General features: G+C 48.5%; 1 protein-coding gene across 17 annotated transcripts in view; it reads left to right on the top strand.

The window, feature by feature from the left end:
- The window catches only part of LOC147449581 (intraflagellar transport protein 172-like), a 248,756-nt gene that overhangs the window by 112,562 nt on the left and 121,515 nt on the right, over positions 1 to 14,679 (top strand). The window lies entirely within an intron of this gene.

Here is a 14,679-nt window from a genome sequence, read left to right as displayed (position 1 = left end):
GCTAGAAAGAACTGAATCTGTTAGTACTCGCCAGTTTTTATTACATGCCTTACATTAAACCTACTATAACCACAGATCATCATTTCCATGTGGGCACCAAACCAAATCAGGACCATCATACATTTGTAAAAGCAAGAGTTGTACCGCCGAATGGTCATTGCAATAGAATACTAATGCTTCCTAGGCTGTCCTAAACCGTAGAAGTAGGAGTTACAGCTTGTCCACATGCACGTAGGTTTAGATGTGCACGTATCGATAGAGGACGAGACGCTGGCTAGGCATCTTTTAGCTTATCTTCCAAGCGGTTATTCGTTACCTTGGATGGGTGACCCCATGGATCGACTCTGGAGTGCGAGATATCTCATCAAGGTTCAATTTTGTTCCTGTTACCATCAGATATGGATACTCTCGCGTGATGTCTCATAGTAGACAGGTTCAGTAAACAAGCTCATTTTAAACCTGTCAAAAAGACTATCAAAGCCCATCAAATGGCAATCCTCTTCATTTCACAAATCTTCAAGTACCATGGCTTGCCAATGTCCTTAGTGTTGGATAGAGATCCTAGAATGACCAATAATTTCTGGAAGGGTCTGTTTGAGAATTTGGGAACAAGGCTAAACTTCTCTTCGGCCTATACCCTCTGACATTACTGTCCATCCCGTGTTCCATGTTAGCCGCTTGACAAAGCGGTTGGGATAGGAGTTCCTCTAGAGGAAGTTCCGAGTTTGGAGGATACCACTCGTTACATTCCACTTGAACCCGAATTGGTTCTTGATCAAAGGGTCAAGTGGTCTCAAAAGGTTTCTTACCCCGAGTATTTGATCAAGTGGAAGAATCGCCCAGAGTCAAGCGCTACTTGGGAACCAATATGCTCGTTGAAGAGTCGTGTCCCTAGTTTCATAACTCAGGACGTTGCTAAGGACAACATTTAAAAATAAGGAGGGAAGTGTTATGTCCCAAAACATCAAGATTGCTGCCTATGCTATGTGTGGCCATCTTGTGTGATCACCACAGTTGAACTCTAGGCCCTTGACAACTCTACCCACACACCCACTTGGTGTGGGCTTGGTGGTATGGGACACCAGCCCTTGCAGTAGAGAGTAGCCCGTTAGTTGAAGGCTCCCAGGCTCGGGGGTGAGCCCCTATGGGCTCTATGGCTGGGAGATGAGTCTGATGTCTGCGCTCTATGCTTGTCTTTGTGTGAGTGCTTTCCCTCCCTAAGGCATTGGAGGACCATATAATACCCACTTTTGAGCAGAAGCCTCCACTTCTCTAGATTGTAGTAGTTTGGTTAATAGGCTCTTGTGGTGGACATTAGTTGCAACATATAAGTAGGTGCAACATTTGCTTTGAAGAGGAATCTCATCCCCTATACTTGTATCTGGCTCATTAGAATCTATTCTAGACAGATGGTCAGCCATTAGATGATGCTTACCGGGACATAAGACCATGTCAAAATAAATTTTTTTAAAGCAGAGGCAATTGCTAAAGGCTTGGACACTCCAAGCGAGAAATCAATAGCAACACACGAACAAAAGCTGCAAATAAGTGAATTGAACCTGAGTAGAAAGAAAAGGAGAGTGGACATGACACGACTCGACACGATTGAACTGAACTTGAATAGAGAGAGAAAATTTGAACTCATTATTTGCATATTAGTTTCTCGTTTAATCTACTTATGATTTTCTACTTTCATTAGTTTCAATCTCTCTCCAATCTCCTTTAATTAACACACTAATCATGCCACACTAATCATGCCATGAACGACTCTCTCATTTTTCCGTCATAACCCCATTCCCATTCATGACATGACCAAAGAGAGTGAGAACATGCTACCCACCACTAGAGAGATCGAGATTCAAAAAAGCAACACTAGGAATAGTGAACTAAAGATGGTGCCAGTAGAGCATCAAATTGATCTTGTGCAAATTCTCCAAAACCTTTAAATGACGCGATTAAAGACACTAACATGCTTGTAAGAGATAAGGATGTAGAGGGTAGTGAGAAGAAGGATGAAGCCAATGAAGAGCTCCAAGGTACTCTTGCAGCCAAGGAGGTACAAGACAGAGTTGACAACGGAACAAGGAAACTACACAGAATACAAAAAAAGTTGAAAACATTCAAGGAAGTCGACATGGCACGGCGGAGTTCCGAGCCAAGATGCAGTGGCCCCAAAGACTGGCGCCCCTTTTGGTATTTCTTTATTATTGCTTCGCAAAGGTACATTTCCCAAGGGTAGCCTCTCTTAGACTTTGTGTCCAGATGCTCTCCAGAAGAGTGGCCCCAAGGGTCCTTATAAACTCACAAGGGATGCCCAAAAGCAGAGCCCAAAGGCATGAGTTCTAAAAGCAGAAACTCCCAGAAGCATCTGCTCTCCAAAAACTCACGCCCAATGTGCTGAAAACAGCCAGTGCAAAATGCAGAATTTCCCTCGGCTGATGCTCCATGAGTTCCTTCAAGATGGTGGGTTAGGATTTTAAAATCCTAATCCCCTTTTTAGGCCTCTTGGCCACAACTTCTTCAATTCTCTTGGTTTCGGTTTCTTCTTGTCCTCTTGGTCAGTTCTTTCCAGTAGGGCACGCCACATCATCACTTTGTGACATTTCTCTCTTTTGAAAGAATTGTAGTCGCCCTTGATTATGCCTGCAAACAGCCAAAGGACAAAAATTTTCTTTAGTAGACACTTAGTCTATGTACTCAGGCACCGGACTCCACAAATCCAGCACTTTCAGAAAGAAACGAGTCATTGATCAATCACATTTCTATGGAGGATCTTGGATAGGAATCATGATCATTGTAACCTATTTAGCAATCACATCCAGATGGCGTTGATCTTTTCATGGATGTCGTGATCTACTAAATCTTATTACTATAAGATTCATATCCTAAATTTCCACATTTCAATCAAGAAAACCATGCCCATGACAATCCCCACAAGACTGTACCTCCATATAGCATGCAATTCACAAAATCACACACCTAGTTCACAGTGAACACCGTGTTTCAATCATTCAATCTAGCCATCTCATCCTGTCCAGACATCTTTATGCACCTAGATCATTGTGCAACCATCCCATCCTTCCGAAACTCTTGATGCACAACAATATTCAATCATCTTACTAAAATAGAATTCTTGATGCATTAGCATCTCATTCAGTTCTCGTTCACTCAACCATCACATCTAGATGTTGCTCACCTCTAACGGATGTCTAGATGCACTAAGTTCAAATCATCTATCAAACCAAATGCTGTAGACATTTCGTCTTTATCTACATGTCTCTAACAATACACACATGAAAGAATACATGTCATCAATTCAATCAAGGAAATTTCCAGTTCAATGTATATATTTTCATAAAGTCATTTCGCAAAATACTGTGAGACCATGAGTATCCCTTAAATCTCAAGGAGAAATTAGTGACTTTATTCAATCTTGGCAATCTATGACCAAGGAGTGGAGTGGCTCCCCTTTTGCGCAGTCCGCATCGCACCAGATTCAACCTGCTGATTCATCGGTAACTTTTGGCATAGACACTGCTAATAATCCAAAAGCTTCAAGGTACAACTCAAAACTGAAGAGAATTTGCGATGTTCTTCTCCTCCATCCACTTTGCATCGTGACCAAATATTCCAGTGGACCTAGCTCACCGTCTGGTCTTCTCTTGTGCTCTTAGACCTGTTGGTAGCCCTGCCTCCCTGTCGAATGGCACCTCAATTTGGATCTTTAGAATTCTTTGATGAATTATCAATAGATTCCTTTACTTCATCAGAACCCTCGGATGCAATATCAATTGATTCCGTTGCTTCTTCAAAATTCTTCGATGAACTTTCATCCGGTTCCTTGGAAGACTCTTGCCCCGTTGAGGTGGACACTGCTTTTTCGTAGGATAGGTCAATGAGCCGGCATGCATACCAAAACCTTGCTTGGCATTTCCCATAAGTCTCTGAATGGAGTCACCTTCTATTGCAGACAATACCGTCGAATCTCTTTTGGCCACCTGCAACAAAACTGCTCATTCTGGTCCTTCAAAGTGATCCTCCAAAACAAGGACAGTCTTAGGTGGCTTCTAGCCATTATCATAGTGTCTTTCTGTAAGCTGTAGGAGGAGCTAATGCAAGAGATAGAACCACATGATTTGGGGATTGTAAGAGCTTCATAGGATGTAGTAGAGGTCACATACTATGGTAGATATCTGTTAGCGATGGGAGCAACACTTTTTTGGGACTTTCTTGATGGCCTAGACAATTGCTTGGGTATGGGGTCTAAGTTTACCATCCATTGCAACGTGAGGATGGGGGCAGCACATTGGATTATATTTTGGCCCGGCTAGAGTTGATTAGTGTTGGTGACTTCGACATATCATCTAGACCGATTGGAGTTGTTGATCAATCATATCTTTTATTAAGCATGTGCATGTGACAATACGATCACTATTGTCAAGATTGTATTAGAGGTTTTCCCCGTTAACTGAATCAATGCATCAGGGTTTTTCCCTTGGCTCCTTACTTATCCCTTGTCTCTTATTGATTGCAAGCACTACCGCCTGATGTATCTAGAAGACTTGCTATACTCATGTTTTCTTGCAGAGCCTTCCTCCTACTTAGTACTCAGACGCTCTTACAGTTGATCTAGCTTGAGCCCATTATGGGACTCCTCATCTAGCTTCTCAAGTAATGCAGAAGTGATGGTTTGCATTTTCTCTCTTTTGGGCCAGGCTTCCTGCTTTTTCACCCTTTCTGTCAGCTCTCAACTCCAAGCATTTACACCACTATGCTGGATAGAGACTCCATAATCTTCTGAGGATATGCTTGGTTTATGGGGTAGCTTGAGCCAAGTTTTCAATAGCACTAGAGACAATTTGTACTAATGGATATAGCTCAATTTTTCTTTGGTTTCCCAGAAAACAGTATACCGTGGAATTTTAGAGAGAGGGAGTTTGAGTAGAAGGTGGAGCATCATCCATAAGTCCTCTACAATAAAGAGGGTGGCATGAACTTGAGTCTTATTCTTGAGGATGAGGACCAATGTGGTCCTTTTAAATGCCCCCGGTCAAACACCTCTTTTCCCTTGTCCCCCTTTTTTTTTTTTTTCCGAGAAAAAGATCCTTCTATTAGTTAATGAAAGCTGCCCATAGGGCTACATCCACCTCTGCAGGAGAGGGCTGCAACAAACATGATGGGGAGACTCTCCCAATGAAAAAACAGCATATATACAATAGGGCTAAATCAAGAGATGGGAGGAGGGAAAAGCCACACAGGTGGACAGTAGTGCCATCTGAGCACCCCCTGGACCATGGAGTAAAACGGCCCAGGGCGCCAGAGACGAAGGAAAGCCTCGCGGCGCTCCCGCATGCGGTCGGAGCAGCCCTGTAGTCCCTCAAGCTGTCCTCTGAGAGTATGGATCAGCTCTAGCCAAAAGTCACGAACAGTCTCTGCTGGTGGTACAAGGCGAGCCTCAAAGATGCGGAAACAACGGGCCCGCCAAATGAACCAGAGAGCTAGGCCGCTGATGAGCTCCCAACACTCCGCTCTCTCACTGCTCCCCTCCTGTGGAGTAAGGTCTGTAGCAGGCTGGAGTGTAGGTCGACCCCCCTGTATCACTATCATCCTGTTGGTGGAAGATAGCTCAAACTGAAGTGCCGCGCCCGTGAGGGTGGACCAAGCCGCTGCCCCCCAAGTGAACTGTCGAGCCGTGGAGAGGGCAGGCATCAGCCGAAGAACTCGTAGCCACACCTGCTGGGCCGAGGGACAGTCCCAAAGACAGTGTCGCTGACTCTCCACCAACTGGTCATAGGCTGTACATGCGGCCGAGAGACCACAATGTACAAGCCAGCTTCCTACTGCTGTGGCTCTGTGTGCAACCAACCACTGGAACAAGGTGACGCGCCTCGGCTGTCTGGAGTCCCACATCCTCTGCCAAAAAGCTGCCAAGAACTCAACTGTGAGACCCTCCTCCTGCCAATGACGTGCTGCAGCGGGGCGGGCCTCTCTCTGTGCTGCAAGTATATGACGTCCAAGCCGAACAGTGTATTGAAAGAAAGGGACTCCTGGGCGGTCTGCAGAAGAGAATGGGTCCCTCCATAGCCACTCACCAGGATCCCACTGTACTCGTGCCAGTGGACAGCACTCCCAAGCCCATAGCCTCCAGTGTCTTGTCTCAAGAGCTGCTGGGTCAGGGTCTATGACGCAAGTCCTCCCACAGATGCCCACAACTCGGATCCTCTGGAAACAACACTCTGCTACCTGCGGGGCCTCTACTGCAACTCTCTGTAATCGTCCCCCACCCTGAAGCTCGAAGAACAGGGCTGGGACAGTCTCTGAGCAAGCCCTGATTGAAATGAGAACCTCCAGTCGTGTGAAGGCTCCCATCCACTGGGGTGCTACTGGCTCGAGAGGCGTGAGCCAATCAGCTGGAACTGACTCTGAGATGTCCTGACACATGCTCTGAACCCCTCTCATGCCCTGTAGCTGGACAACCTGCACCTCCTCTGATAGACCTGTGAACTCTAGCCAGTCACCTAGAGAGCGCGCTCGACCTGCTGCCATGGGACCCCAAGAAACATGAGGCCTACTCCCAACCAAGTGGCCTCTCTGAGTGCTAACCATGGGGTTCCAGACGAGGGGCTGTCGTAGGCGCTCCTCCGTGCACGTCGGCTGTCGCTGCTCTAGGCCACGCCGCAATAGCTCCCAAGACCGAAGCAAACTCACAGCGAATCGGTCCTCCAGTCTCCTGCTCAAACCAACTCGGCGCAACTCTGTAAAGATCCATCTGGTCGAAGATTGCCAAGGGCCTCCTGCCTGAGGCACCCTGGCACGAAGGCTCTGCAACAAGAACTCCTTCCACGGCTCCTCGCCTGGAAGAAGTCCTCTGACGACGAACTTCCCAAGAAGGGCTCTGCTCTGCTGTGCTGGATCAATGATCCCAAGCCCTCCCTGAGAACAAGGAAGTGTGATGACCGACCAAGCCACCTTGGCTCGGGCAATCTGACTGTCGCGACCAGACCAAAGGAAGTTCCTGATCAGCCTCTCTACCTGGCTGATACAAGAACTCGAGAAGATCCAGCAAGAAGTGATGTACCACATAGTCGCCAACAACACCTGGTTGGCAACTACTACTCTACCAGACAGCGAAAGTCGTGCTGAGCTCCAATGTAACAGCTTTCTCCTGATGGACAGGAGAAGAGGAGCAATCTGCTGCTCAGGGGACAAATCCAAACCAACCTCACAACTCAGGTACCGAACTGCAGTCCCTGGAGGAATCCACCTGAAACCCTCTCCTGGCATCCAATCTGGCACAGGAGCACTACCAAAACTGAGAAACCCACTGTCTTTCTGCAGTTGATCAGTGCGCCCGATGCACAGCAGAAGGTCTCCAAAGCCTGCCCACATCTGTGTAAATTGGCCTCCTGGCCCTCTAAGTACAAGGCTGAGTCGTCGGCAAACTCAGCGTCCAGAAGCTCATCTCCCCGTATAGGGAGTGCTAAGCCCCTCAAACCAACCTGCTGTGACACCAAAAATCTGCTCATCGCCTCCGCATAGAACAGAAAGAGAAAGGGGGCAAGAGGACAACCCTGTCTGACCGATCGTGTGAGCATGAAGCGCTCACCTCTACCTCCTGCCAAAAGCACCTGACTGTGGGCGTGTCTGTACAAAGCTGACAACCCTCTGATCCAAGCCTCTGAGAAGCCCATCCTACGTAGCGTGCCCTCTAGAAAGTCCCAGTCAACTCTGTCGTATGCCTTCTCAAAATCGAGAAGAAGAATCACAAGGTCCTCCCCACGGAGCCGTGCAAGGGCAGAAGCCTCCCAAAAAGTGAAGATGTTGTCAAGGATACTGCGTTCCTTGACAAAACCTGTCTGAGTCCCATGTATAAGGCTCTCCAAAAGTGGTTGAATCCTCAAACTCAGAGCCTTGGCAAGAATTTTGTAGGCTGAGTTGAGAATGGTGATGGGACGCCACTGTCGAATCTCATCCAAGGAGCCGCCCTCCTTAGGAATGAGGTAAATCAGGCCCTCACTCATGCTATCCGGCATCACTCCTGTGTGCAGAATGTACTGAAAGGCACTACAAAGATCTGGGCCAAGCAGGTCCCAGTACTCCAAGAAGAAGCTGGGAGTCAGCCCATCCTCACCTGGACAGCTACCACGAGGGAGGGCCCTAAGAGCCGTGTGCAGCTCCTCAAGCTGAAGAGGTAACTCAAGCCTTTGCCGCATCTCCTCAGTCACAAGACAAGGCATCTGTGCCCAAACCTGCTCCCTGCATGCATCCTGCCTCTCTGACTCAGGCTCAGCCGACAGAAGCTCACGGTAAAAGTCAGTAGCAACTGCACGCATATCCTCTGTCTCGCAAACAACTGACCCATCGGGTCTCCTCAACTGATTGACCTTGGCATGCGAGTGCCGAGGTCCCACTGTCTCAAAAAAAACACCTGTCACTCTGTCACCCACCTGAGTCCACTGAGATGCATGCCGGTGGAAGGCAAACTCATGGCGCCTCTCCTCTGTGCAAGCAAGCTCCTGTCGAGCCTGTTGAAGCTGCTCCTCCAACCATGGACTGTTTGGATGCTGCTCCTGCATCCTCTGTAGTGAAGCAATGCCTCGTCTGAGACGCTGCTCCTCTCTCGCTGCAGCCCGTCGAGCCAAAGACTCCTGGAGAAAGAAGTGGCTGAGCTGAGCTAGGCCTTAGGCCACTCTGTCTGTAGGTGGAGCCTGGCTGTCCATGCCCTCTGTCCATAGAGCCTCGACCCTCTCTCTGAGTGCTGAGTCCAACAAGACCTGCTCTGGGATGCGAAGCATCGTGCTCCCACTCCTCTGCCTGTCTGCCACTGTGAGGATCACTGGTGCATGGTCCGAGAAGGATGTCCCTGCCAGGATGCCCACTGATCCGCCCAAGTCACTGAAGTGGTCACTAGTGTAGAAGCGATCTATGCGCGATAGATTCACTCCTCCCACTCGGCGGTCCGATCTAGAGAAGGCAAGACTCTCTGGAGGCCTCACAAAGCCAGAATGCTGCCATGTATCCGAGACCCTCAACGTCATACAAAACCTCTCCCAAGCTGCTAACTCGACTCCATGCACAGTAGCATGGCTGCCTCCGATGCTGTCAGAAGGGTCCTCCAACATGTTGAAGTCCCCTCCTATACACCACTGGTCAACCTGTGGCAAAGACTCAACCATCTGTGACCAAAACTCTGCACGAGCACTCGCCACATTGAGCGCATAGATGTTCAGGAAACCCACAAGGCTACCCTGAACCTGCATAGTAATCCACTGAGCCCTGCCTGGTACAATAATCCCTCTGCCCACAATGGCCTGCTGTAATGAGTCCGCAATAGTCATACATACCCCACCCTGGATGCCTCCAGCTCCAAAAGCAGCTGACCAAAAGGTATCATAGCGTCCACGCAAAATCTGACCACATTGCCGAATGCGGCTCTCAGACAAATGGTGCTCCTGAAGCATAAGGAGATCAATCTCTCCTCCCACAAGGCATCGCTGAAGCTCTTGACGCAATCGGCCCCGCTGCCGCTGAAACTGGGGCCCACCGAGTCCCTGCACGTTCCACGAGACGGTCCTCATGGGGAGCGAGAGAGAACAGATGCTGCCGCAGCAGCAAGACGAGCTATCTTCGAAGCAGGCTTGGATGGGGAGTAATCCGCATCCGAGCGTCCTCTAGATAGGCGAGACTGCAGTGAGTGCCTGGTCCAAGCCCAAGCAGAGCGAGCCGTGCGTAAAGCAACCTCCTCTGTCCAGGAGTCCTCATGAATGAATACCTAGCAAGGCAAACACTGCGTATCAGCAAAAAAGTATACCACAATGTGTCTACATCCTGCTGAATCTGGGGGTGTCACCGCAAACTTGGCCAGTGGCCACATAGTCTGCAGCAGATCTGTAACGCCAAGTTCTCCCATGTGGTGAGAGAACTCGAGAACCTGTGTATGCAACCATCCCACCACTGAGTCGAGGGACCACTCTGTCTCAGTCCTGCCACAGAGGGGGAAGGAGAAACCAACTGCTGAGTCCAAGGCCTCTGTCCCCCTAGCGGCGAGGAACAGAGCGTGGACTCTGAAGCAGGCTGCCTCGTGGTCTGCTGCGGAATCGCCAAGAAAACGAGTAAACCCGTAATCGAAGAAATCCCAGCGGCGTCGGAGGTCAAAGCTCGTCAAACCACGAGGGATAGCTGCAAGAGGAGATGTCTGAATCTGCAAAGGGGGCCGCAAGAAGGGCTGACCCTCTTTCGCTAGGCGACTCGTGGCGAAGGCATTGCCAAGAGATCTCCTGGCCGCCGGCAAGGGTCCAGTTTCTAGAGCCGACTGTGGTACTGAAGCAGGAGGAGGGGGAGAAGGGGCTGGGGGGGACGGGGGCGAGGAGAAGCGGGGTGGGGCGGCAGAGACATGGGGGGGGGCGAGGTGGGGAGAGAGCGGTAGCAGAGGGCGGGGGAGGGCATGAGGAGGAGGAGGGGAGATCGGAAGGCGGAGCGGCTGGTGAGGGTGAAGCGGAGGTGGAGGCTGGCGTAGGGGGCTCCTCCTGCTCAAGAGGACCAAAGCGGTTCCCCGTGGGAATCCACTGTTGCTGAGTAGGCACTTGGGGGCCACTCTGAGTGCCAGGCTTTCGCTGTGGCCCCTGGCGTTGACGGCCACGGGCCTGTTGCCACCCCTCCTCCGCTGGAGCCCCAGGCTCGGAGGGTGGCGCTGGATCTGTGCTCTGCGTCGCTTGCTGTGGCTGCGGCCCAGCCTTGGCAGGCTGGGGCTGAGGCTGCGGTGCGGGTCGTGGTCTCCTCCGTGGACAGGCCTTCGCTAGGTGGCCCATCTGTCTGCAAATGAAACACTGGTTCGGGAGACCTGAGTACTCCACACTCTGTCTAAACCAACCCCCACTCACCCGAGGCAGAAGGATGACCTTCGGGAGCGTGTGGGTATCTCTGACCAAAACTCGAACTGAAGGGATGCCAGCCGCCTTGGCAGCTACTGATGCTGCCGTACGAGGTGTCTCCAGGACAGTTCCGATGGCGGAGCCAATCCTGGCATGTGTGCCTAAACCTGCTCCCTGTATGCATCTTGGTGCTTTGATTGAGGCTCAACTAACAACAGATTGCGGTAGAAGTCAATAGCAACTGCACGCATATCCTCAGGCTCTGAAGCAACTGATCCGTCATGTCTCCTCAACTGACTAACACTGGTGTGCGCATGATGTGGCCCCATTGTCTCAAAATACTCCCGAGTAACTCGTTCACCCACCTTGGTCCACTGAGATGCCTATTGATGGAAGGCAAACTCATGGTGCCGCTCCTCAATGCTAGTAAACTCCTGCCTAGCTTGCTGCATTTGCTCCTCCAACTGTGGGTTGTCTAGATGCTGCTCCTGCATCCTCTGTAAGAAACCAATTCTGTGTCGAAGACGTTTCTCATCCTTCTTGGCCGCAGCCAAACGTGCTGCAGACTCCTGAAGGAAGAAGCGACTAATCTTTTCTAGTCCATAGGCCACTCTTCAGTAGGGGCATCCTGCGTTTCTAGACTGAAACTGGCCCTAGGCTTTCACCCAAATTCTTTACTTTACTTTAAACTTTCACACACAGCGAAACCTTTGCAGAAGGAACCTGTAACGGGAATTATCACTTAAAGCACACACACGACTCGGAAGCTAGAATGCTCCGAGTAGACGTCAATAACCTATTGGCCCCAAAACTGGTGCCCCTTTCGGTATTTCTTTATTCTTTAAGAGGGTAAATGACAAAGAAGAGTCTTGGGAATTCTTTACCTCTATCCAGCTAGCAAGGTGGTCTCGTACGGTCACGTACGTTTTGTCCACGTACGAAGATGTCCGGTACTCATCGAACTAGAAAATTTTATGTCGTACGACATGGTTACGTACGTTCAAAATTAAAACACGCAATTCTTAAGCTTAGATTTTACACTTGAGACAATTAGACAATTGATTATCACATTGGACAAGAAGGCAACTTGCAAGTGCCAAGTGCCGACACTCAAGAGTCGAAAATCAAGACAATGAGACACAATGGCATGAACCGCAATTCGCATTACATATATTCATCAGAAAGCTAAGTTGAGGTTTGATAATCGAGATGATACAAAAAAGTAGGCCTTTTAAGCCTCAATCGTGCAAAAAATGGAAGTGTGGGCAATGTGAGAGAGAGAGAGAGAGAGAGAGAGAGAGAGAGAGAGAGAGAGAGAGAGAGAGATGAGGCTCAAGGCATGTGGGAGGTGAGGGGGGGAGGGATCCTAGGCTAGGTGAGAGGGATCCTATAAAGGCAACCCAAAAACCTCAAAAAAAAAAAGCACAATCAAAACGTTCTCAAAACTGTCAAACTGATCGTTGACTAGTGAAACGGACTAAAAAATCCATCAAACGGATCGGACGCCTTGACCGGACGGGACGCCATCGACCGCCACCGGATGTCTCGTTCTGTCCTCGGACGAGAACAACCTTGCCAGCTAGATACCACCTGTTTTGGCAAAATTTCGGCAGTATAACAGCCCCAAAATTTACCCAAAACCAATTCCCCTACTGGAACTCACTTTCACTGACATAAACGCTCTGTTTTCTGCCCAAAAACAGTAAATACAGCACGCTGTATTTACTGGTTTTTGCCATGTTTTCAGCATTAAACAGTCCTTGAACTGTCCTCTAACAGTGGGGCACTGCTCCAATGGTTCTGGCATCCGTATGGCTGAGAAACAGTCCAAATTCAGCGCATAATTAGCTACTCTTGTTCCTGCTCAGAGAGGCTCTTGCCTTAGCAAAGACGCATAAGACCACACAACTGTACATAGGTCAAATGAAAACCCCTCTTGTGGAGCATCACATTATTGCACATAGGGGAGAGAGAGAGCAGTGTAAGGTGTGTAGGACATGACTTTTTGGACTACACTGTACATGAGAGGGAAAGCTTGCAGTCAATAGTTCCTAACCCGTGACAGGTTTGCAAATGAGGCTTCCCCAGCTACAAATTGAGCGCCCCCTCTTCTGCATGAAGAAAGTTCACGAAAATGTGCCACTCGGCACGTTTACACACAATTTTCCGCTTCGGGCTTGCGGCTCAAAAATCTCCCGACTGGTTCTCCAGTTGACTTTGCAGCAACGTTCTAAAATGTTCCCCTTGTCATTCCGGAGGTAATGACGCTAACAGATTTTATGGTCCAAAATAGCAGTTCCCTATATTTTAGAGGATGCTTTCGTTGGACTCTTACTTGTCAAATGACCATCTATCCCCTGGGACCACATCCAAAAATGCAATGTAGCCCAGCTGTCGGGTACTTTCCTTTGGTAACCCTACCATGGCATTGTGCCTTTATTCAGTTCACTTCCTAGTATCCACCAACTTGCTAGGTGCAACGGGGGGACCTACATGATCTTGAACTGAGCCTAGACATTCTCTTACTTTACGAGTTCAGTGCCAACCAACTTCCCGTCTGCGGGTGAAACTACCGTTCACATTGGCCATACAATGTCGAAGCATTTGCAACTTCAAAAAGAGGGTCTCAAAAATTAAACAAAAATCATTGGAAAGAAACCAACAACTAAGGTTAGGAGCTACCACGTCCTCGTGACATGGTTAACAGTTTCCACATCCTCGTGATATACCCCCCTCTTGAAATCGTAAATGTCCTCAACTGCATACCATAAATACATGCCACTGATGATCTCATGTTGTTAGCGCTCTTTTATCATCGCATGTATCTGCAAGAAAGGTCGTAACACATAGATACAAATAACTTAATGAGACCTTCATACTTTTGTCATTTCCATCTATTACACTGAATTCATATGTACATTTGATGTGCTAGCTCTATCATTACCCCTCCCTTGCACACGTTGGGTTGGGGCATAAGTAGGATGTAACCCAAAGTCTTGGAGGTAAAGCTGCAATACATTTGGCGACTTTGACAGTTAATACTCTTCCATCCACTTTGCATCCATAGGTGGATAGTTCTTGAACTTCACCAAATAGTGTCTTGCAACTTGTCCCTTTTTTCTGTCCTTATGTGCCAAAACTTTCTCAGGTACCAAGATCTCATCAAAGTTCCTCAACTTCTGGCTGATCCTCATCTGGCATATCTTCTGGCACATCACCCATGAAGGGTCTTAGAAGACTCACGTGAAACGCATTATGCATCTTCCACGCATCAGGCAATTTCAGCCTATAAGCCACATTGCTGATCTTATCAAGCACTTGAAAAGGTCCATAGTAACGCATGCTGAGCTTAGGAAACAGCCGTTTCTTGCCCTTCATCTTCTTTAACCTTGCCTTCTCAAATCTTAACAGAACCCAATCACCTAGTGATAACAAAAATTCACGATGATGACGATCAACAGCCTTTTTCTGCTTTGCTTGGAGTCTTCTCCAAGGCAACTTTAATTTTCTTGTACATTTCATCCATGCTCTCAACATATCGATCTGCCTCAAAGATCTTGTCCTTTGTATGCAAAATGGGAGGAACTTTTTTTCCGCCTTCAACAATCTCATAAGATGCCTTGCCAGTCGACGAATGCACCGTATTGTTGTACGTATACTCAAGCATAGGCAAATACTGTTCCCACTTGTCCATATTATCTGACACATAGTATTTTAGAAGATCCAAAACAGTAGAATTAGCCTCTTTTGACTGTCCATCAGTTTGTAGATGAAATGAAGAAGAGAATTTGAGCGTTGTGCCCATGTT

The sequence above is a fragment of the Adiantum capillus-veneris genome, chromosome 10 (genome assembly GCF_014529385.1).
Source record: "Adiantum capillus-veneris isolate H3 chromosome 10, ASM1452938v2, whole genome shotgun sequence".
NCBI lineage: Eukaryota > Viridiplantae > Streptophyta > Polypodiopsida > Polypodiales > Pteridaceae > Adiantum > Adiantum capillus-veneris.
Note: the sequence above shows the minus strand (reverse complement) of the source record. Positions and strands in the feature narration are given on the sequence as shown.